We start from the raw sequence: 24,448 nt of genomic DNA on the forward strand, positions 1-24,448 counted from the left end.
AATTATTTTTCCTGGGATTTCTGCATCTTTCTTCATTCACAGATTCCTTAATTCACATCTAAATTTTTCTTTCCCATGTAATGTTCCTTACCTCTTTTTAGACCAAGTACTGTACACAGAGGTACTAGGTTACTGAGTTTCAAAAGTGAAGGACCTGCAGTGTTTACCTTCACTTTAGAACTGAAGAAAGTGGGTTAAGAATGTGCATAATTTGCCATAATTGTGAGTAGATCTCCCGTGGAGAAAATAGTTCATTTTTTAGCTGAGAAATTCATGGTATTTTTAGCTACCTGTAAAAAACATAGTTTTATTTATTACTGTAACACTGATAGAAATCAGCATCTTTTAATAATTACAGATTAAAACATCAAATAACCTTCTAGCACTTGACTAAAACTTCATGAATTCTGACCTTGCAGTCCTAGAATCTTTGCTTGGCTGGTATGTGGTAAGCCTGCACAATACGTGTCTGGATATTTTTAATACTTGTTCTTTACACATTATGGCTTTGGTTGGTTAGGATCTCTTTGTTGGTATAAATGCAAATTATACCAAAGCAAAATCAGATTGATTTTCTCTCTAGCAATTTACAGCACTTTACTAATTCAAAACTTCTGTTGATTTATTTCCCTCGTTTCTTTCTTTCATGTCATGATCACTTTCCTCGTCTGGACCACAATCCTTGATAAGAATCAAATAAAGTGTAAACACAATCTCAGAATTAGGAGAAATAAATGCATGTTAATGTTAAATGATTTCTTACAGCCAGGAATAGAAACACAGGACTAACCCTTTATAATATGGACATACTATGCACACATATATACATACACATGTGAATGATTTTTACTAGAATGGGTATTGATAGAGAATTTCTTGAACCAGGAATCTTCCTTGCCATTATTATATAAAGTGAAATAACCAGCTCTATTGAAGAAGTGCTGCTTCCTGTCACATAAGTGCAAGAAAAAGAAAGAAAAGCAACAACTTCTCCAGGGCCAAGGAGACTCCAGCATGCTTGCGTTGATAGGACAAGCACAGGATGTTTGTACTTTATCTGCAGTTCAACTATAAGACAGGTTCAGTTTTTATGTTTGTTTATTTGCTTCATCCTTTCTTTTCTCTTTATGCTTTTCCTGATCCTCCCCTACCTTTGATTATTTTCAGCGTATTTTAATGGGTGATTTACGGTGAAAGAGGAATCGGAATACTCCTGTAAGCCTCGCTGTTTGCCCCTGTGGCATGATTCATCCACGTGCCCCGGCGGTGTACAGCTTAGTAAATACGAGGCCGATGCAGGGAGCAATCCGGGAACTACAAACATCTAGCCACTCAGAAAGAACCAAAAAGGCTTTGCTCAGGATTTTTTCTTTTTTTTTCACTCAGGAAGTGCATTCTTAATGGTACCTCATTGATTTTGGAATGTTTAATTTTAAAAGGTGATCAAGCTACTACATAATCTTGTGTTGAATAAAGACAGGGTTATTTATATGGCAAAACACCAGAAGAAATGTCAAAGTTCCAATCGACTAACAAGTACATAATTCAAGCCAGATCATGTTAGAGGAGTCCGTAGGCTCCAACGCATAGATTGTGAGAGGCGGCATAGATTTCTTTGGTTTTACTAAGAGCTTACCCACGGTGGGAATTCATTCCTGCCTCCTGACCCGAGCAGAGGGTTTTCTTCCCTGCGGCTGTGTGGAACAGGCATTTCTTCAAATTGGCAAGTGTCAATAAAGCCTTTGCCATAGGGTAATATTCAGTACACAGGAAACAAGAATTAAAAAATGCTCAGCATCCTGCCTGACACAGCACGGACTTAATAGATGGCTGGCATTCTCTTTTTCTCCTTCATTCATGCATTCCGCAAATAATCACTGAGTTTCTACTTAATACTTGGTGTTGGATATTGGACAAACAGTGCTGACTATGACAGACAAAGTCCATGCTTTAGGTGGAAAAGGGCAGGGGTTATGAAGAAAGTCAAAATATATACAAAATAAATAAATGTATATATGTTCCTCAGTTCATGAAGTCGATTCTTTCCATGGCTCTGGTTGCAAACCTAGCTGGACAAGAACTGAATCAAATTCAACTTTTAGATTTGGTGTTGATCTTACGATTTGGTTCTGTTTGATTGAGCTCTCCTCCAGTTTGTCTTGCAATCTTAACCATGGAGAGAGTCGAGGACATGAACCGAGATTATACCAATATCAGATAGATGGACTGATAGATAAATAGATAAATATTTAAATGTTAAACTCTCTGGTGGCACAAATTCTAAAAACAAGAAAAAAATTAAGACAATAACATGACTTCATTTATATTAATTGTATTAGATTAGACTAGATTAGATTATGTGTTTACGGAAGGATATTTACAGAATTGCAGATTTCAATAATCTCTGGTGAAAAGAATTTCAGATAAATTGTATTTTCTTCTTTCTATTTTCTTCATGTCATATCTTTGCAATATTCTTGGATAGTTCTTGTAATTCAAATAAAGAAGCTGAATAAATATTGGAAATAAAATCAACTATAATGGATTAAATATATATATATTTACATAATACAATCCTCTATTTAGGTAAATGAAGATGTTACCCCTCTAGGTATTTCATAATTTCCTCCATTTATCTAAACTCAGAACAGAAATCCCCTTTCATTCAAACATTAGAGCCTATTAATGGTAGAAGGGCGGAGGATGGGTAATGCAAATGCTAACGTCTGCTTTTAAGATTTCAGCTTTTCTTGTCTGAATTTTTGAAGGATTTTGTTTGCTAAGGAAATGTAATAAGTTAATAAGAAAATCTGATTCTCAAAACACTACTGATCTCTCCCTTCTTTTTATTTATGGATCATAAAAGGAATTAACCTATTCAGGAGACTTCCCTTCAGCTTCTCCTGGGGAAATATGAGCTGCTTTGTTTCTTCCCTGCACCATATTAAGTGAAAACCGAAAAAGACTCTGAATCATTGCACCAACTGGCATAGCCGTTTTCAGTTTCAAAGTGGAGTGGTTGAGCTCTTCAGTTCCTGCTGCTTGAAATTCTGTATTCCCAATTTTGAGTGTCAAAAAGCTATGGCTAATTATTCTCATAGCAACTATAATCACACCAATTATGAGTCTAAAAGAACTGAGAAGAAGACAAAAGTATAGTTAAGATTCACAAAGACAAGTTAAGGGGAAAAAAACGTGATTTCCAATGCTATAAACCTGCAACTGAATAATCTTTGCCTTTTGGAAAGAGTAACAATTAAAAATGTATGAAAGGGTCACATGACTGCTATTAAGCTGAGAGGCAGGAGAACTGTCATTCATACCATCGTAGCTATTCCCCCCAAGACTACTGCCAACTTCCTGTTTGTAGCTGTCAAAACCCCGTCTTTTGCCCACTCTAATCAAAGAAAAAGATTAGCAACAACTTAGGGAAATGAAAGTTATAAAGGAATATTTATTATTTCTTATAAATTTATTAATACCTTAATTTTGAAAATCAAAATACTTCATCTTCCTATCACTTACTAGAAGCCAGTAGAAGTCACAGAGAAACTATGAGTTGTAGGTATTCACCATTAACCACACACTCACACATAAATAAAATAACATTTTTTCTATTTTTCTTCTAAACATAAAGAATACTAACAACAATGACCAAAATGCAATTATTATAGGCAGCTAAGTTAGATAGGAATTGCTATATAGTCTGACAGAGTCTAGGCTCTTGAGGAAGTCAATGAAAAATAAAGACATCAGAATTGTGGATGAAGGTACATCTGAAGAAGGCCAGGCCTCAAGGTAAGTTCACACTGGCCGGACTTGCATACTTCCCTAAGGGATAAGCAGACTTTGAGATTATACTGTAATTAGGGCAACCCGGTCCACTAAGTCCAGAGACGCACCAGAAAGCAGGGTGGGTGACCAGAACACTTGGACCCCTCTCCCTCCCAAAGCATTCCTGTTTGCGAAGTCATAGATAAGCCAAGGTTAGTGATGGTAGCCATGTATCCTTGCCACACGCTCCACCCATATAGGATCAATACTAGCTAAGCAGCTACGTTTGGAATCTTACTGGTTTATTGTAGTTTGACCCACATTGTAGCCGCATTGTGACTCTGCTGCTACCCCTGATGAAGGACCTTGGTGTCAGCACACTCCAGACCCCTCCTGTCTCTCAGGAGGTGTTCTTATTCCCCAATAACCTTTTGTACTCTTAAACTGCTTTGTCTTTGGAATTAGTTTTTCAGTTTCAGAGGACACAAACTCAGCACATCTGACATCTAGCAGGTTGGGAGTTATATTTCCCCTTCATCAGAATCTCCTAGATTATATTCTTAAGCCATATCTCAAACATTTGCTAAATAAGTAAGAGAGTTTTATTTTAAAATTTTATCTCATATTTTAGATTATGGAGATCACAGTGGTGAAAACACAGTTGTATTTCATTTACAACCTACTAAGCCTGGATTAAAAACTCCTCTACCGGGAGTGCTGCACTAGAATCTAAATTATAGGATCACAGAGATCATGAAGGTTGTAAACTGATTAAACTGATGAGATCTATTATAAAAATTAGAATTCTTCTTTCTCATCCTTTGTTCTTATATTAATAAGAAATGAACTCATTTTCTCAGATGGTTAGAGAAGGTGCCATTTTAGGAATTCTTCAGTAGAGAGGACAGATTATGTAAAAAGCAGAAATTTGTACATCTTTGTTTTATCAGTTCATGCTGTTATGAGAAAATACCATAGCCCCAGTGACTCATACCCATGAAAATTTACTTCTCACACTTTAGGAAGCTGGGGGTCTGAGATGGGGGTACTGGCACGGCTCGGCTGTGCTGAGGACATTTTCCAGAGTGCAGAGCGCCGACTTCTCCTGGCATCCACGCGTGGCCGTGAGCAGGGAGAGGAAGCTCTCTGTGCTCTTAAGGCACAAAGCCCATTCGGGAGGACTCCACTTGCTCCACCCTCACGTCCTGGTTACCAGCTAAGGGCGCCATCTCCGAGGACGTTACACCGGAGACTAGGCTTCCACATACGGCAGAAACAGAGTTGCTGTCCGCGATCCTTTTCATTTCACTTTTTTTGTAAAGGAGAAGTAAGAAATTAATGAATAAATGAGTAAGCACTTGTTCCCTGCAAGAAGAACACACAGGATAAGCCTCAGTGAACAGAGAAGGAGGGGCCTGCCTCCTTGTAAAAGGACTAAGGACAGTGTGCAGCTGATGTAGGCGGAATCGGGCTACCTTTCTGCTGTGCAAGCTGCAGTGATTTCAGCGCACCTACTATGAACGCTCTAGGTGCCTTCTGAAAATAACACCAAGGGACTGCGCTGCCGCATGGCTGAGATGCAGGCCTCTCTGAAAGTGTCACCCAGAGGGGTCCTCTGAGGACTCTCAGCCATGTGCAGATCCCTTTTTCCTTTCTCTGCCTGCTTCCTTACTCCCCCACACACCACCCCCTTCCGCGCTCCCCTCAAATGTTCTGTAGCTGTCAAGTTTCTTTTATAGAAATAAGTGAAATTATAATGAGACAAGAGTTAGACGTGCCGGAGATGAAAAGAAAGACTTTAAGGAAATAAAAAAAAGAATTGTTGCACTCTTTGAAAGCCTTAAGGAGGCGGAAGGAGGGCAGATAAAGGGTGTCACCCTGCTCAGGAAGCTCTCTGCCTGCACGCTTGACTTTCAACAATGCCTCTGATCATTCCCCAGGGAGCTGGTGCCGAATTAAACTGGATCCTAACAAAGCTCCACTGCTGGGGCTGCAAAAAGCAGCAACCCAAGAATTCTCTCCTTCCAGCCTGAACTATAGCCTCTCACTTGTAAATCATGATTTATAACTTTTTCTTGAAGTTTTTCTTTGAGAACAGAGGCCTTCCCACTTCCTGGTTTTTATATCACAGCCAGAAAAGATCCAGAAAAGATATTCTGCTTATGTCGATAATGAAATTGCTCTTCTCTTACCCACAGAGGCAAGGTATTGGAGTTTTCAAAAAGTACTATAAAAATGATAAAGGTTTATGTTGATGGATATATTAATTACTTTGAGTTTATAACTACCCAAAGCACACAAATATGAAAACATCAAATTTAGTTTCATAAATATGTACAAGTACTGTGTGGCAATCAAAAATTTAAAACATAATTAAAAATTTAGAGATATGCACGTCATAAAAGCAAGTAAGCATTTATAAAATGCCTTACACTTTACAAATACATTTATGGTCTTTGTCTCCTTTTTGAGGGGTATTCCCCTCAGAAAACCTTAGGCATCGTACATTTTTATTATCATTACTTTACAAATGAAACAAATGGGCAGGGTTACATAGTGTGTGAGTGGTAGAACCAGTTCTTAACCATAAGCATTTTCTCTTAAAATATCCCACGTTACAGGTAACATAATATGAACCTACTAATGCTAAGTGACTTCTACATGATTTCATTCCCAAGTTGAGAAGCAAAATAGAAACCAGAATCCTGGGCTTCCAGATCCTGAACTGACAATGTTGCCCCCCCCCCCCGAAGCTCTGGCTGCCAGAATTGGTGTGGTGTTTTGTTGTGTTTACTGAGCTCAGGCTGGCTTGGAGTGCAAGGTTACTGGTGTAGTTGGGAATATGATGAGGTTCAGCGGGCTCCAGCAAGCTAAGTGGCATTTCCTCGGGAATATGGATATAGTGTGTTCTGGGAGATAGCCAGTCAGGAGCTCAGAATCCATGAGGGCTGGAGGCAAATTTAATCCAGGAAAGTGAATACATGTACCCAAGAGGTACATTGAGTTAGAAGTGAAATGTTTTTACAGTTCAATGATAGGACTTCAGCCATATGCAGAAAGTAATATCTCTGAATAAATATGCAAAGAAATATAAAATGATTGAGTAAATTTGCAAATACTTTAAAATATAATCATAATTTTTTTATTTTTATTTTTTATTTATTTATTTATTTTTTTTTGGTTTTTTCTCCGGTACCAGGAACCGAACTCATGACCTTGCACTTGCCAGGCAGGCACTTTTGCCGCTGAGCTAAATCCCCAGCCTAATCATAATTTTTTTAAAATGCCAGGTATGGTGGAGCAAGTCTATAATTTCAGGTCTTTGGGAGGCTAAAACATGAGGATTACCAGCTCAAATTCAGTCTGGGCATTTTAGTAACTTCATTAGATCCTGTCTTGAAATGAAAAGTAAAAACAGGGCTGGGCAGGGAGAAAGCTCTGAGTTCAATCTGCAGCACCACCAAACCAAACCAGACCAAATCAAACAAGAAACAACAAAAAAACCACAGACACAAAACCTCTCTGGGCAGCACAGCCTGAGCAGAACTGGCATAAGGGACCGAACACTGAATCCCAGCGCGTCCGTCCTCGATTTCTCACCGTGAAGGAATGTGTCTGCAGAGGCACATCAGGTCCGAGTGGGGACCTAATTCAGTGAACCAAAATTCTGTAGCATTTTGAGCTTACTCTTCCACGGTGCCATCAAAGTAAGAGTCAGAGGAGGTTGGGAAGGTGTTAGCCATGCCAACCTCTCAAAGCCAGCATGGGGCACTGTCCTCAGCAAAGCCCCAGTTACAGGTAAAGTTTAATGTTTACATTGGTTTGGGGTTTTTTTACAAGGGGAAATATAATACAGGACACATAGTTTATAAGATTATTTATAATAGGCACCTAAAGTATCACATACAAGAGAGTGCAGGAAATCAGTCCACATACTAAAGACCAGAGAATCCAGCCGAGGGCCTGGATCCCACAGAAATGTCCTGCATGAGTTCAGCTGAAGACCTAGAGCCTATAACAATGCCTCCCATGAGTCCAACTGTAGGCCTGGAGCCCATGACAATGTCTCATGCAGTCTTGTTTCATGATTCTGCCCTGGGAAGGCCCAAAGGTCAATGGTGGGATCTAGAAAGTCTGCACCTACAGGCTGAGGGGTCTGCACTGGAGCCAGGAAGCAACATGCAAAGAACCAGAGCTCCCCTGAAAAGTACCACAGCCATCCTCAGCAACAGTGAGGTCCCAAGCTCCTCCAGTGGTGAAGACAGCTGAGTTCTTCTCTGGAAAGCCAGTGTAATAAGCTTCTCCAGGAGACTTAGCTGTGCATCTTCTTCCCCTCTGGAGCATGGAAGTGATGATCAGAGGGAGGACCAGAGCTCCCCCAAAATGAACTGAAGCCATTCCCAGCGATAAGGTCCTGAGCTCCTTGGAGGATGAAAACAGCCAAGTTCATCAGGAAAGCCAGCATGATGAGCTCTTCCAACAGAACCACCAGCTCCTTATAGCTTCTCTCCACTTCCAACAGGCTCCCAACAGCTTCTACCAGCTCCCAACAGCCTCCCTTCTTCTCCTGTTCTGCCTGTTATGCTGCTGGCAACAGTCCCCAGGTTGGCCTCCCACACCCAGCACCACACTTACTCAGTTCAGCTGGGTGTCACAAGTTGACCACCAGTTATCAATCCACTGAAGTATTCATTCATCTTTCCCTAGGTGAATTCTACTTACAAACCAGAAAGTCAATGTAGGCCATGGGCTGGTTGCTGAGTGTTGCCTTTCCTCTTCTGCATAAACTTGGGCAACAAACATGGGGTGGGTTTGAGATGCTCCTGAGACTATTAGGAGGCAGACTTTGGGCCAAAGTTTATCGAATGATTCCCTGTGTCTCATGATGGGATTCAGGACATGCTACCTGAGAAAATGCCACCTTGTATTTGTCAAGTTGGCAGGAGGAGGAGGTCATTTCTCACCTTCCCTTTGGTCTTTGCCAGAAGCAAGCCATACAGCCCAGCTGGCCTTCCTCAGGGACAGGCCCTGCGGTACTCATGTGAGAGATGTCCACTGTGTCCCCGGAGGAAAGGCACATCCTCGCCCCTAGTTAGGAACATGGGGAAGAGTCTGGACCTGCGAGCCTTGCTACATCTTTCTAGCTTCTAAGAGAGCAAACCCCGTTTGTGTGATTATCCTTCCCCATGGCTACCCACTTCCTCACCTCACTTAGCATCAAATTAACTTTCCTGTTCACTTCGGTCTTCACTCTAAATCTCCTGTGTCCCGCAAAACCTGCATTAAATACTTGTGTCTGCTTTTTCTCCTATTTGTCTGTCTTCTGCTTTACAGGCCTCAGCCGCGGACCTGAGTTGAATTTTTCACCCCTTGCATACATGCTGGCAAATAGACAAAGTGGCTCTCCAGAAATTAACATTAGCTCAGAAACACTTTGAGGCTCTTCGCTGGATATTTTTCTGAGCCCAGCCAACACTTCTGCAGGTTGGGTGTGGGCTTTCCAGAGGCCTTGCTAGCATTTACCCAGTGCCGTCCTCATACATTCTGGGTTTAGAAACAGATTCAGGTCAGAATTCAGTGAGAGTTCTGTTTCCAGGGAGGTTTCATTAAGCAGGCTGCTTTTTGGCCGACAGAATTTTCTCATTATACAAACGCTGTAGAAGAGGGGCGTCGCGAATATGCTTGACCCTAGATAGCCCAGGGACGGGCTGTGGTCCGTCATTATCCCCTCACACATACCTCTGCCAGTTAAATGCCAAATTTTGGTCTCAACCAAGCAGAAATCCTGCTATTCCTCAAAAAGCTAAGGAGCCCATTACCGAGCGAAGTCTCCCGTTCAACAGCAGCTCTGAGCTCTGAGCCACCAAACAGCCACGCAGTACTTTCCAGAGAGCCGACCCGTCACTGCGGGTCACCTCCTCTGAGCATTTCTCAAGACTGTAGAGCTGCTCCATCTTTCAGCTTCTCCAAGGTAAATGGATGGGTTTCAGGTATGTGGTGGGACATGATAGGATAAGTGCATGTCACATCCCCTTCTCTGGGGGTATTTGAATTATTTCCTCTATCATATTCCAAAGGAATTATGGTAGATTGCCTTTACCGAGAATCTCTTTTTTATTGAAGAATGGAATCTGAGTCCACAAGATACAGATGGGATTCAGTTTTGGTGGAGTTAGGTTCTGTGACTTGGAAGTAGGGAAAGTGTTTTGATCAGGTAAGAACAGACTTACATTAGTCCAGCAGCGCCTTAGAATAGGTTTTAAACCTGTCCTTTTCAAGTAAGAAACTCTCAGTCACAGGCAGCTGTAATTTGTACTCTGTGAGTAAATGCGTTTTTCTACGCAAAGAGATTTAAGCATAGGCACTTGAGACTCCATGAAGCGCAGATCACTGGTTAGAACCGGAAGGCACGTGATCTAAGACAAGGAGAGGACGACGGCATCGCAGGTTTTGCCCACGGGAGCAAGGAAAGGATGTCTTCTTGGGACATGGTCCTTCTGCTGTGTCAGGACCTCAAACTAAAAGTTGCTTTGCCTCACCTCTTCCCTTTTCTCTAAGAAGACATGCATAAAGCTATGTTTCCAGTATACAGATAGGGCCTTTTATTAATGGGCCTTTTCCTTATGTGACAACCTGGCTTTAGAAAATACCAATAATGATCAGGATTCATAGTTGTTTCACGGTAAAACTCTTCCCCATCCAGGGCTACATTTTTATTTGAAAGATATCAGTTAAATTGAATGAAGTGTTTATGCTGTCGATAAAAATGTAAACTCACCAAACATGACCGTTACAACTGACGGCAGGCACTGCTGTCCCCGCGCAGGTGTTGAACAGTGAGAAGTGCAACGCTAACCCACGCGGAGCTGGAGAATCGCCCTTAGCTTCTTCCTCTTTGCGGTCAGAGCATCGCCATGTATTGGAACGCGCCACTTCGTGCAATGACAGGTTACCACCTCAGGGCGTGGAGACACCAAATGCACATGAGACAAGCCCTAACAACTGCAAACGCTGAAGGCTTGCTTGTTCAAAATATCGTGTTCACTTGATGATAATGACTGTAAATATTTATGGGAAGTGTTGTGAGGGGTTGATACAGTATGTGTAAAAAAAATTATACCAGGGTAATATGGCCATAGGCTCACCTATTTGTCATTTCTTGTAATGAGAACATGTTAAATCTACTTCTTTAGCATTTTTTGAAGTATAAAAAATTGGTATCAGCTATCATGTTCGTCCTGTGCCTTTTGACCAACTGCTGTCCATCTGACTCCATCCCCAGCTCCTGGGAACAACCAGTCCACTGTCTACTTCTGTGAGTGGAACATTTTCAAATGGCACATACAAGTGGCTTTAGGCCACTTTTCATGACAAATTCTGCAACCAGAATCCTGGAAAGAATTAAATTTGTGAACCAAGGCACCACTGTATGTGTCTTTTGGTGTCTGACTTATTTCACTTTGCATACTGTCCTCTACATTCATCCATCCTGTTACAAGTAACAGGACTTCATTCTTTTTAAGACTGAATAGTATTCCACTCAGTATGTGAAATATATTTTCTTTAGCCAGTAAGCTTTGATGGACGTTTAGGTTGTTTCTATAGCTTAACTATTGCAAATAATGCTGTCATGAAAATGGGAATTAAGTATCTCTTTGATAAAATGATTTCAATTCCTTCAGATAAATGCCCAGAAGTAGGACTGTTGGATCATATGATACATGTGCCCAAACTCCCTTTTATCACATCCTCATCATTTGTTATCTTTTGGCTCATTTTGTGTGTGAAAATGTATTCATTTCCAAAAATTGGTATGTGTATGTATGTTTCTGATACATAATAACTACATTTGCCCTGGGGAAATACTATATATATTATATTACATTATACTATATTATATTAATTGTATTATATTCCTACTATCCTTCATTCTCCTCCCTTTCCACACTTTCCTGGATCTTTTCCCTCAACCCCCAAAGGTCCACCTCCTTGTTTCTTATCTCTGCTTTTACCGATATGGGGTGAAATCTCACTGTGACTGCATTTTGTATTTCCTGATCTTAGTCACACTGAGAACTTTTGCCACATGTCTGTTCACCATTGGTGTACCTTTGGGGGAGGGTGTCTGCTCAGGTCTTTGCCCATTACAAAAAATGGTCAAGGTACCAATACTGGTAAGTTCAGTCTGACTGTCTTTGTTTCTATTTGTTTCTACACATATTGCTCCTATTTTTGTGGAAATAAAAGGTTTTTAAATTTGGGGGAGGCTCTTTCACCCCCACAAGACATTCACACTCGTTCTAACTTCCCTGCCATGCCTCCGGGACCTGGTGCTGAATGAAAACTCTGAAACAGTGGAGACTGGTCTTAGGACCTGAGGGGAATCAGCTTCCTCCTGAAGAGGATTACAAGTGATGCCATTCTGCATCTCTGGAAAGACAAGTATGTCGCTTCAGATGAAAGAAGCAAGATTTCTTCATTTGAAGAAAGGGGTTCATGAGTGTTTGCATTCTGTTAAAAGTAGGAAAAGGAAGGGTTCAAGAAACACTGTTTTTTTCCAAGCTTTCCTTAAGATACCATTCCAATTTTCCAGATCGGCTGCTTTGCTAGTAGGTGCGGTAACGTTCTCATGGAAGACTTCATGAGTCTATAAATTTTTTAATGAGCTTATTATAATCATGGAGCCCTTTGTGTCAGCCTTTTGGATAAAACTAGAAGAAAAATATCTCAGCTTCTATGTTGCAAGGAGTGAAGTATTTTTAACATAGTCATAAAAATGTCTTTGGAAACAGTCACAGAAAATCAGTCTATAACTTGTTGCAGACCTTAGAAGTTCTGTCTTAGTAGTCTTTTCTTTTAGTTGCCAGGGTCTTTAAGCACACTCGGGTCTATCGACAATCCTGAGTCCAGCCTTCTCTATATGGTGAAGTTCACTCAGTTCTCCAATGTTTTGCCTTCACTGGGTGCTTCCTTTTAGGTGAACACAGGTGATAATTAGGTATGTTTCCTCATCACTGATTGGCAGAAGATATGAGAGATTTAGTTCCTAAGACTAGCTGATTTTTATTGCCTTCATCAGTAACCAAGCCAGAAAACCAATTCTGGATCTCCTCCCTGATGATTTGTTAAGTGCAACCTCTCCTGGAAACAATTTCCCCGTCATTCTGAGAAAGGTTTAGTTTCTAGCAAACAAAGTAATTCTGGAAACACAGATTCTGGAAGGCTGTTAGGGTACATGCACGCTCACTGGCCATGCTGGAGAACCCGCTAGAAAATTGGAAAAAACTGAGTGACTCAAGAGGAAAACAAGATGCATGGGTTTTCTTCTGTCTACAATAAAAAAGAGCTTGCTTTGCAAATGTTCCCTACATCAGACTTTAGAGGCCCCGCTGGCACCCCTACCATGAGTAGACCTTGTCTTATATTCCTAGCTCCAAACTCAAAATATGACCAGTTAATCTGGCCTAAGAAACATGCTCATGGCCTTCTCTGCACCACCATATCTTGTGCTGACCTAGAGAAACTACAAAGGCAAGAAATTTGAAGTATTAGTTCCAGAGCAGGAAACAAATTCTGCTTCCTACCCAACTAGGTAAATGTGGTCATTCTCAGATATTACCAAAAAAAGCTGCCAGGAATGGCCCTCTGCTTACCGTACCCTCATTCTCCTGAACAGTCACACGGGCATCCTTCTTTCTTTCCCAGGGACGGTCCACGCCCCTTCTCTTCCTGCATCCAGGGAACTCTTCCCCAGATCTTCGTGTAAGTGGCTTCGCCCAATCAAGCAGGTGGCCTCTTAAATGCCACCTCCTTCAGATGGCCTTCCTCAGCTACACTATCTAGAGAGACTTTGTTACTTTCACTCATCTGCATCAATCCCACTTATCACCAACTCGGGTTTCTTTCCATAAATCACCTATGCCTCTCAGAAATGAACTTATCTAGGTGCTTAAATGCTCATTACTTGCCTTCCCCATCTAGAATATGTCATGATATCAAAACCTTGTCTTTAGCCTTATTTTATTTGCTCTGCTGAATCTCCAGCATTAAGAATAGTGGCAGGTATGCACTGGAGTTCATTTGGTATTTGGGGACAAAACAAACTAATCAAAGCCTGGGTCTCAAGTAGGCAGAGACATTGGTGGAATCAGGGATCTTGGCCAAACCAGGATGCTGGACCTCCCATAACTAAGGGATGTATTATTGTTGACTTGCATTCCTCCCCACAAAGTGCTCAGCATGGGATATTGGTTCCTGGGCTCAACCTGAATCTAAATAATGCATGATTGTGAGAGACTTTGAAAATATAAAAGACCATCTCAATTCTAAGTCTTATTCTCAAAGCACAGGGCTTGTTCTGCAGGTACTATTTTCTGGCCAATCAGACCACGCGTTTTATGTAATGGAGAAGTCCTACTGAGTAAATCACCCTTGCAGCATAGACTGATTTATGGCAATTTTTGGTTGAAATGATGAACTCTGCATGCCTTGACGGCATGTGCAGTTGACAGGCACTGGGCAATATTACAAATGTCAATGTCTGGGGTTTATCAGTCACCTTAAGGAAGTGACATTTCCTGGTGTCTCTGAAAGAATCAGAAAACACAAAAATATCCTAAAAGGAAAGCCCCAAGCATTACGGGACATGGGTAAAAGTTTGGAGGGGTATCTGAAGGTGATTCCCATATCCTGCTTATCAAACAGTAGGAAAGATAATTCACACACACACATAACACCACAAATGCTGTTTGAAACAATTATGTCCTAGCTTTGAAGTGTCAATTAAATGAAAATGTAGAAGGATGCTGTTGAAACGCCTGGAGCTAAAGTTGTAAAGCAGAGACTCTTCTTATTTCTGCCATTACCTCAATTTATGACGTTGGGCAAGCCACTTTGCCATTATGAACTGCAGATATTGAATGAAGTAAACTCTCATGTTATTATAATAATATTGCTGCTCTTTGAGGTCAGAAAAAAACCCTCCATATTGCACACATGGTGATGTTAGTGGAGCCATCACACTGTTCCGAGATGAACTTTACTTTTGACGAGCATCATGTGTAAGTGCTGTTGTCTCTGTTCTTCCTCTTCCCTGTGATTTGTAGGAGAAGTGTTTTTGTAGGATTTTCCTTTTCTCAGGGAACTATTATCCAGTCACTAAAACCAGGCAAATATTTTAGACTTCCATTCTGAACTCTACCTGTCTATGGGGAGCCACGCCAGTGTTGGGGAAGCAGGCGATGACTTTTGTGACACCCTCCAGATCGTTTCTTTACTTAGCTTTGGCCTAGCAAAGACTTTCCACCAATTGTAGAAGTGCCTTCTCATTTTATTAAATCTATAGAAAATCATCCCCATCCTTACTACCTCACCTTATCAGTGATTATAAAGGTAGCTGCTTTGTCACCCAGAGGATTCTCTGATTGGCTTCCCCGAGAAGGGGGATAAGGGGGTGGGAGCAGCTCTGGTTTTGCTCTAAGGAGAAGGCAGCTGGGGCTCAGCTGCCAAGTTGATAAGGAACAGAGAACTATGCATCAGCCAAGCAGAAAACTCGCTCTCACAAATTGCTAAGGCAGAGAAAGGCATAAGACACGTGTGGCTGGGTTCTGAGTGTATGTGCTCGAGCCAGAGACACGTAAGGGAAAGACTTCTTTCTTGGGCCAAGTAGATATCCTTATATCATTCATTTGACAGGCAAACTTGTATCATTCAAAAGTCCTAAAAGACAATATGTCTCTCACATATGGCGTAGGATATTTTAATTCCAAAATTCACACTATCTCAGTTGGAAAATTATAAAGATAAAACAATAGCAATTTTTCTGGGGTAAAAAAAAATAAATCAGTCTCTCTGAGGTTATAGCTTTGTTCCAGCTCCACTGACATCTATCCCCCTGAGAACTGAGACCTGTGTTCCTCTTATATCTATCTACCTCAAATGTATCAAATATTATTACAATTGTCAAACTCGCCACACACCCACCAAATGGCAAAAAAGAAAGTAGTGCTGTAGTGAATTTGCATGCTGCAAACTCTTCAAAACTAGAAAGCCCAGAGACATTGTACATTTCTACCATATCTGTTATTATAAAAATCAAAACTTGAATGGACTTGACAAGATACATCATGTCTCCAGGCATGGATTCTTGATGATAAAATTGTTCACTTAGAGGCTAAGGTCACTTAAAGCATTTGTATTCTACAATTACTCATTTTTCCTACCAAGCTGAAACTTAAAATTTCTATCAACTTTAGCCAGGCATGGTAGTACGGTTCTGTAATCCCAAGATCCTGAGAGTCTGAGGCAGGAATATTGGGCAACACTCTGACTTAGCAAGACCCTTCCTCAAAATAAAATAATAAAATAAAATAAAATAAAACAAAATAAAACAAAATAAAGGTCTGGGGATGTAGTTCAAAGTACAGGCCTTGGGTTCAATCCTCATACCACAAGATAAATAAACACATAAGTAAAATTTAAAAGTTCTATCAGATTTCTACAGAAAGACAAACCAAACCCAGCTCCCATATGTCACCTTTGGTCTCACAATATGTTCTCCAAAGCAACAGTGGTTTATCTCTGCTAGTGTACTCAGTATGACTGACATCTAGCATTTATGCACAGCCAGACCCACTCTGGAAATCTCTAAATAGGGCTTTTAAAATATGTATTTCTCATATACAATTTTGAGGCGCTCTTGTTCCGATGCTCATCTGAAGTTCTCCCTGAGGACTGATCAAAGTCGCCTTCTTCTGTGTACAGACTGTCAAGTCCCTTCCAGATTCCACTAGTTCTGGGAGCTATGTGAGATGGTCCCTCAGGAGCACTACTTCAAGAATGATGAGGTAAAGTGCGGGCAGCTTTTGTAGAGTGACTGCTTGGAAGCTGGGCCAAATACCCCCAGCCCAGTAGACAAACTGAAAGGCGGCTTACTGGGGCAGGAAGGGGGTCTTGCTCACCCACTCTCAGACTGGGTGCCAGGTTTGAGTTGAGCTGTAGCCTTCATTAGCTTGGATGGGTAATTTGCATCCTTGGGTTGCTTATTTCTTAAAATAAATGAAAATAATAATGAGGGGAATATCTCAAATTGTGGCAAAGTTTATGTAGGTTAAAATATGAAAGTGCTTATAACTCTGACTGGAATGTGGCAAGCACTGTGTAAGTTAGATAAGTATAAAATATACACAAAAGGTTCTAAAGACTTCTATAAAGTGAAAAATTTATTATTTTTTTACATTGATTAAGTGTTGATATGATAAATGTATTATGAAAGTTAATTTTTCTGCTGCTTTTAACTTTTTTTAAGCATAGATTGTTGGAAATGTAGAGTTGCCTATGTAATGAACATTTACCAGACAGAAATGCTTCAGCGCCTGGAAATGAAGGCTCTTTACTGATGCTCTCAGAGAATTTAATAGTTTTCTCTTTACTGGTGGAATTGTTTAAGTGCAACACCTAGGATAATTTCTAAAAGAATATTTTTAGATATGCCTGGATATCATGCCGGTATTCCTCAATAGTTTGTTACACACCTTCCAAAATATTTTAATTTGTGATTCACATTATCTTCATCTATACTAGCATATAAACTTGAATCTCTTTGTTTATGTACTTCCTGGAAACACTGTGTACTCTATAATTTTAACTTGCATATGGAACCAGTCCTTTTTCTTGATACCTTTAATCTCGAAATTTACAATTTTTGAAAATTCTCTTACTCAAACTCCCCATGCACTAAGATATGGCCCAATAAAAGAGTTAGACAAAGAGGCACAGCTGAAACCACTGGAAATATTATTTGTGGTAATTTTTTGCTTCTGTGACAACAGAGGACAGTTGCAGATACTCCACATCTTTTGGCGTCCTTTTCATCTTGAATGAGGATGTGCTGCTTGACACCAGGATCCGTCTTGTACAGACAGGGCAAGGGCCGAGAAAACCATATACATGTTACATTGCTCTCCTTGAGGAGCTGAGTTGATGTCAAAAATTAAGTCTGATTTCTTATACTACAGGAGAGTAATCTATGCATCGTTTAAATTACTGTAAATGAATTTCCTATTATTTACAGCTAGTCATTCCCAATACACTGAAGCAAGTATTCTCTGAGTGCCCAGAATTGGAAACATGGTATCATTGTTGACCATGTCCTTGTCCTCAAAAAATAAAATCTATCACTGAGCCAAGCAATTTATCTACTTTGTGTCCCCAGTATGGTCTGTTACCTTTTCAGTCTCATTCTTAATGCCACAGTATGATTCCTCATCATATTTCTAGGTGAAATTAGAAATGTCATCTTTCTACTGGAAACTTTTTAAAACAAATCTCCATTTCTAATAAGATGAAGGCCAAATAGCCTAACATAGTGAACAATTCCAAGTCTTCCAGTCTGTATGTAATACACCATCCTAGAATGATCTCTCTCTACTAACATGCATATACATTTCATCCCATTCACTCCATATTTCTCAAAATGGCTGTAAATGCTTTAACTCTTCCTCTTCTACTTCCTTAATTATCTTTTCCTCCTTCTAAAATATTTTGCCTCCTCCATTCTGTTGAAAATTTGTCTATTTTTTAAAAGCCAAGGGATGTGTTACACATAATCTCTCATCTGTGGTTTTGTTCTCCATGGTTTTACTTAACGGCAGTCAACTGAATTACAGAAACATTAAGTGAGAATTCCAGAAACAAATAATCCATAAATTTGACAGTATGCAAGGATCTGAGAAGTATAGTACAATCTCGTAATATGCTGCATTTTTAACATGGGACTTGAATCACCCCTTTGTCCAGTGTTTCCATGCTGTATATGATACCCACACATCAGTCATGCTGTGGCTATCTTGGTTATCGGATCAACTATCACAGTATTACAGTGCTATGTCCAAGGAACCATTACTTTACTTAGAAATGTCCCTAAAGTTGAAAAATAGAGATACTGAAAAATTGTTTTACTGTATGTGTCATAATAGTTATATTTATTATCACTGCTGGTTATTTCTTACTGTACTTAATTTGTAAATTAAACTTTTTCATAGGTGTTCACATAAAGGAAGAAATTGGACATATAGGGCTCGGTCTGTAGCTTTAGGCATTGCAGGTAGCCTTGGAATGAATTCCCCAAGGTTAATGGAAGGCTGCTGTTCCAGTCACGTTCTCTGATGCATTTCCAGTCAAAAGTGAACGCTCATTTTTAGCTCTTTTGATCATGCACAACTTTTTCTAAGATCCAAACATATGGAACAAGCATAATGCTTGATAATAAAAACCAAAAGATTAATAAGACACTGTGTGTGCTATCAATAGATGTGTAGAAGAGACAGTAAAAGATAATTTTAGTATACAGGGGTCATGTTCCTCAGTCGTGGAGGGTCCACCTTTGAGAAGGTGTTGCCTAAAGCAAGATGAAGTGTGAGTAGCTAGGTCAGGAAATGAAAAAATCATTCTCAGAAGCAGACAGAGTCTGAAGAAAAGCCAAGGGATGAGAACCATGCTGGATTTAGCAAACTACAGGGAATGCAGTGTTCGCAAAGTGTTTCCTTCCTGTCAAACACTGAAAGTTATGGAGGTGAATGTCAATTCAGTGACTAAGATGGCCTCAGATTTATCTTGTTGGGCAAACTTGTATCAAAGCAATTTTATACCATGATCGTTCCTATGATAGGCTCACTGATAATACTTTCTTTTGTGGAAAAAATAGTAGAACATAAAGTGACCAGTACCTATTAGTGGAAGAAACTGCCAAGCACTCCTTTTTCACATCCTTCTCTGAGTAATTCTCTACGGATTTCAATCTCTGGTGAGTGTCCTTTGCAGGAAAACAAAAAAAAGATTAAAATGTGCATTCTTATTGATTAAACTATATAAGATGCACACACACTCTTTACATTATAGTGAGGGAACCTTTTTTAATTGTTATACTGTTAGGTAAAGTAGTTCTTGAGACAAGATCACTACTAGTGAAATCACATAGGACAATAAAGGTCTGTTTCCAGGCTTCTTAGGCCAACACCAGCCGTCCTCCTTGAATGACTCCGGCGACGGTGACTTACAGATCTTTGAAACTCCACGTGACAGCTTCATCTTCTGCAACTCATGGGCTCCAGGTTCTCCCTGTGCTTCCCATTCCAGCAGAAGGGGAAGCGAGAGCTTCCTGAGTCATGTGTAGGCGGTCAGCTCTGTCTCTGTATCAGCTCTGCCCACATCATTTTGGTTGGATCTCCCTGAGTGCAAAAGGCTTGGGAATATATTCAGGTTGTGAGTTCAAGAAGAATGGAAAATGAAACTGGTGGTCAGTAAGTTGCCTGGGTCACATGAGCAATTAACAGCAAATCAGTGAAACATACTGGACATGTGCTGAACTTGTGCTAAAAATTTATTTGATTAGAGCAATAAAATTACATGTAGTGAGTATATCATAATTCTTTAAATGTATTTAATTTGAATAATGTACTAGTTTATCTACTCATTAATATTAACAAGCACCCAGTGAGCACTTAACATACACTCAGTGTGATTTTAGGATTGCAAAGAGATTTACATCAGAGATACTGATATAGGATAAATTGCATCTGGTGGTTTGTGCCTAAGTAGATGCTCACTAAACATTTTTTGAATTAATTATTCAGTAGATGATCAATCTAGCACTGCAGAGTACTGCAGTGTGGGGCTGGAATAATTACCATAGAGGGATGGTACCAACAATATTTTATAGTACATGGGTCCATCTGGACTCCGAAAGGCTGCCTTGGGTATATTCTGGCTATTTCTTGGAAAGAAAAAACCTCATGTACTGATTTGATTCCACTGTTCATTAATTCCTTAGCTAAATACTAAGCCGTCTAAAACGGTGCCAAATACCAAAGGAACAGTCAATTATATGCTATTTAATGAGGGTGATGACAATAAAGCTACAAGTCTGGAAAATGAATAGCAATGTTATGATCCCATTTTTAACAACCTGGACGGTGCTTCAAATTCGCTACATTTGGGAATTTGGGCTCCCTCCCTTCCTCCCCTCCTCCTTTCCCCTCGTTTTCTTCCTTTTCTCCTCTCTTTCTTATTATTCTTCTCCTCTTCTCTCTCTCTCTTCTTCTTTCTCTCTCACTTGCTCTTTTTTATGAAGCTTGTTTCCTGAAAGAGTCTGAAGGTTTTTATCATGTAGTGTGGCAGTCTTATGTCTTTTATTGATAACAGATTGCTCTTGATATTCACATGTCTTAATGAGGTAAGTATAAAGAAGAATATTTATGAATTTGTATCAAGGGAGTTTATACTGACCATTTTGCCAGATTATAAAATTTGAAACGTAGAAAATATTGAGAGGTAGATGAAGCAGTAAGGAATGTTTCTCATAAATGTGACACAATAAATTTATGCTTTGACACAACTTTACTTTCCCGTGTGATAAAGGCAGAGCAGTAGCACATACCGTTTACAAGAGATATTCAGTGGGATATGCTTAGCCTCAAAATCAGGTAAACGTTTCCAGTAGTCACAAAGAATGTAGGAAAGTGGAAGCTATTAAAATAAGCAGGCAGTGGTAATCAGGAACTCTCCTCCTTCCAGGGAGCACTCTGAGAGAGTATCATGTGATACAGCAAAACAAGGTACAGGCCCTGCCTTACAGCTGAAGGTTAGGGTGGTCCCTAAGAGTGCACACGAAGACTGAAAAATTCTTCCCCGGGCTCAGTGGGCTTCATGGGCCAAAGTACGACAGACAAGAGACTGGGACATTGCAGCATCTGCTCTGTACAGAGCTGTTCAAATGTCCCAGCATCACTGCACAACGGGACTCTCAAACCTAGTTTTTGACCAGGGCTACAAGTAATTCAGTGAAGAAAATATACAAAATTTTAGGAAAAAAGGGGAAATTGGGCACAGTGGCCATTCCTGTAATTCTGGCACTGTGGGAGGCTAAGACCGGAGGATCTCAAATTTGAGTCAGTCTGGGCAACTAAGAGACTGAGCAAGACCCTGTGTCAATACCAAGAAAAGCCTGACTTGACCCTGAGACTCTTTCTCAATAGAGACTTAGAAAGACCCTGTTTCAAAATACATATATTTTTTTGAGACAGGGTCTTGTATAATACAGGCCTTAAACTCATGGTAATTCTTCTGCCTCAGCCTCCTGAATGTTGAGGTTACACGTATATGCCAACACCACTGGCTCTATCTCAAAATAAAATATGAAAATGTCTGGGAATAAAGCTCAGTGCAAAGGCCTTGATACCATGTATGTGCATACAGGCATACATAAATGCATACATGCATGCATGCATACCTACATAAAAACAGGTATGATAATGAGGAAAAACAGAAAAGTGAAAAAATGGAAACCAAATATTTCTCTCCATGTAAAGCAAGTCTTTAAACCAAAATTTCAAGCATTATGAAAAAAATACTAAGAAAACAATGGATTTTCATAGGTATTGACTTTGTTACAGAAAAAAGGTATCTTATTTGCAGTTTGACAACGTTTTAAAGAATATTATAATCTCAATGTTATAAAAGAAATAAACCCTTAAAAGAAATGATGATATATAAAGCAATATTTTTGTTCTTTGAAATATCTAAAGACTTTTGGACGTAGTGGTATATGCCTATAATACCAGCACTCGGGAGGCTGAGGCAGGAGAATCACCTTGAATTTGAGGCCAGCCTTGGCTACAAAGTGAGTCCAAAGCCAGCCTGAATTGCATAGTCTCAAAAAATTAAAGAAAAAGAAATATCTGAAGATTATGAAAAGCATAAATAATATGAGAATGTGATTTTTAGATATCTCTTCCATATATTGAGTGGAAAGTATAACATTTGAAATTTAGAAAACCAGATAGTTTGAAAATATCTTCCAAAGACAGGATTACTGAATTGAAAGATTCATCATAATTTATCAGAATAAAATAAGATTAGAAACATAAAAGTGTGGTCAATTTCTATAGAAAATAGATTAAGATGTTCCCATACATTTTAATTAGATTGGAAGAAAAAGAGGGCGACAGTTCATTTTATGTGTCGGTCTGGAGAGGCTGAGAAGGTCATTTCCTGACTGAATTCTGATCCAAATGCTGCTAGAAAGACATTTTTCAAATGCCGCCAGCATGTATGAGCACATGACAGTAGGTAGAGCACATTTCCATCCACAGTGTGGAAGAGTGCTATTCCATCAGCTAAAGGTGCTTTAAAACAAGAGCACGTTGCCAAGCAAAGAAGAACTGGACTCTGAAAATCATAACACAGAAACCTCGCCGATTTTCCCAAATGATGTCTATTGCTTCAGGGTTTTCCAGGAACAGAACCGAGAGGTGCAATGGCACACATCACAGAGACGTACCATGAGAAGTGGCATATGTCTAGAGGCTGAGCAGTCCCGTGATCTCCTGTCAGCACGCCAGAGCAGCAGGAAGGCTGGCGGTGTAACCCGCTCAGAGTTCAGGCCGGGAAACCAGAGCTCAGTGTGAATCTCCCAGGGCCTGGGAACCAGGAGAAAGTGTCCCAGGACAGAAGAGCACAGCCCCTGCCCAGGAAGTGAGACCACCTTCCCTTTGCTTTTTTTTCCCTCTTTTTCACAAGCCCTCAGGGAAACAGATGAAATCTTCCAAACTGGTGAGTCTATTGCATCAAATACTAATCTCTTCTGAAAACACACACACACACACACACACACACACACACACACACAATATTTCAAATTCTTGAGCCATGCCAGAAAGAAAGAAGAAAAGAAAGAAAGAAAGAAAGAAAGAAAGAAAGAAAGAAAGAAGAAAGAAAGAAAGAAAGAAAGAAAGAAAGAAAGAAAGAAAGAAAGGAGGGAGGGAGGGAGGGAGGGAGGGAGGAAGGGAATAAAAGCAGCACAGCTGACATGCTAAGAGAGAAAATGGATAATACCACAATGATGAAATTAAACTAGAAGTCAGTAACAGAAAAATGGCTAGCAAATCCCCAAATACCTTGAGATTAACACATTTCTAAGTGACAGATGGGTCAGAAAAGAAACTGGGATCTAGGAAAGAAATGAGTCTGGAGGAATTAGAAAATATTTCAAACTAAATAAAATTGAAAATAAAAATTTTCCAAATTTGTGGGTTGTAGCAAAAGCCATGAATAGAGGAAAATATTTAGCATTGAATGCGTATATTAGAAGGAAAAATCTGTATTGATAACTCTATCTTCCACTTTAGATAACTAAAGAAAGAAGGAAAAAATTTAATCCATAGTTGGCAGAAGAAAAGAAATAAAATTTAGGGAAAAATCAATACAGAAAACAATATCAAAATTTGGAAAGACCAATAAAATTGTTAAGACTTTGACTATGTTAAGAAAAAGAAGGGCCAGGTGTGGTGGCACATACCGGTAATCCCAGCACTCGGGAGGCTGAGGCAGAGGCAGGAGGATCGTTGTGAGTTTGAGACCAGCCTGGGCTACAAAGTGAGCTCAAGGCCAGCCTGAACTACACAGGGAGAACTTCCGACCAGCTGGAACTACACAGACCCTGTCTCAAAAAGACAAAAAAAAAAAAAAAGAGAAAGAAGAGAAAATGGCTAATGTCACATATGGAAGAGAAACATCAGTACAGGTCCTGTAGATATTAGAGGGATAACAAAAAATATTCTGAACTACTCTATGTTCACAAATTTGACAACCTAGATGAATAGGCCAATTTCTTGAGATA

This window comes from Chinchilla lanigera, unplaced genomic scaffold, assembly GCF_000276665.1.
Source record: "Chinchilla lanigera isolate Chin_1 unplaced genomic scaffold, ChiLan1.0 scaffold00020, whole genome shotgun sequence".
Classification (NCBI taxonomy): Eukaryota; Metazoa; Chordata; class Mammalia; order Rodentia; family Chinchillidae; genus Chinchilla; species Chinchilla lanigera.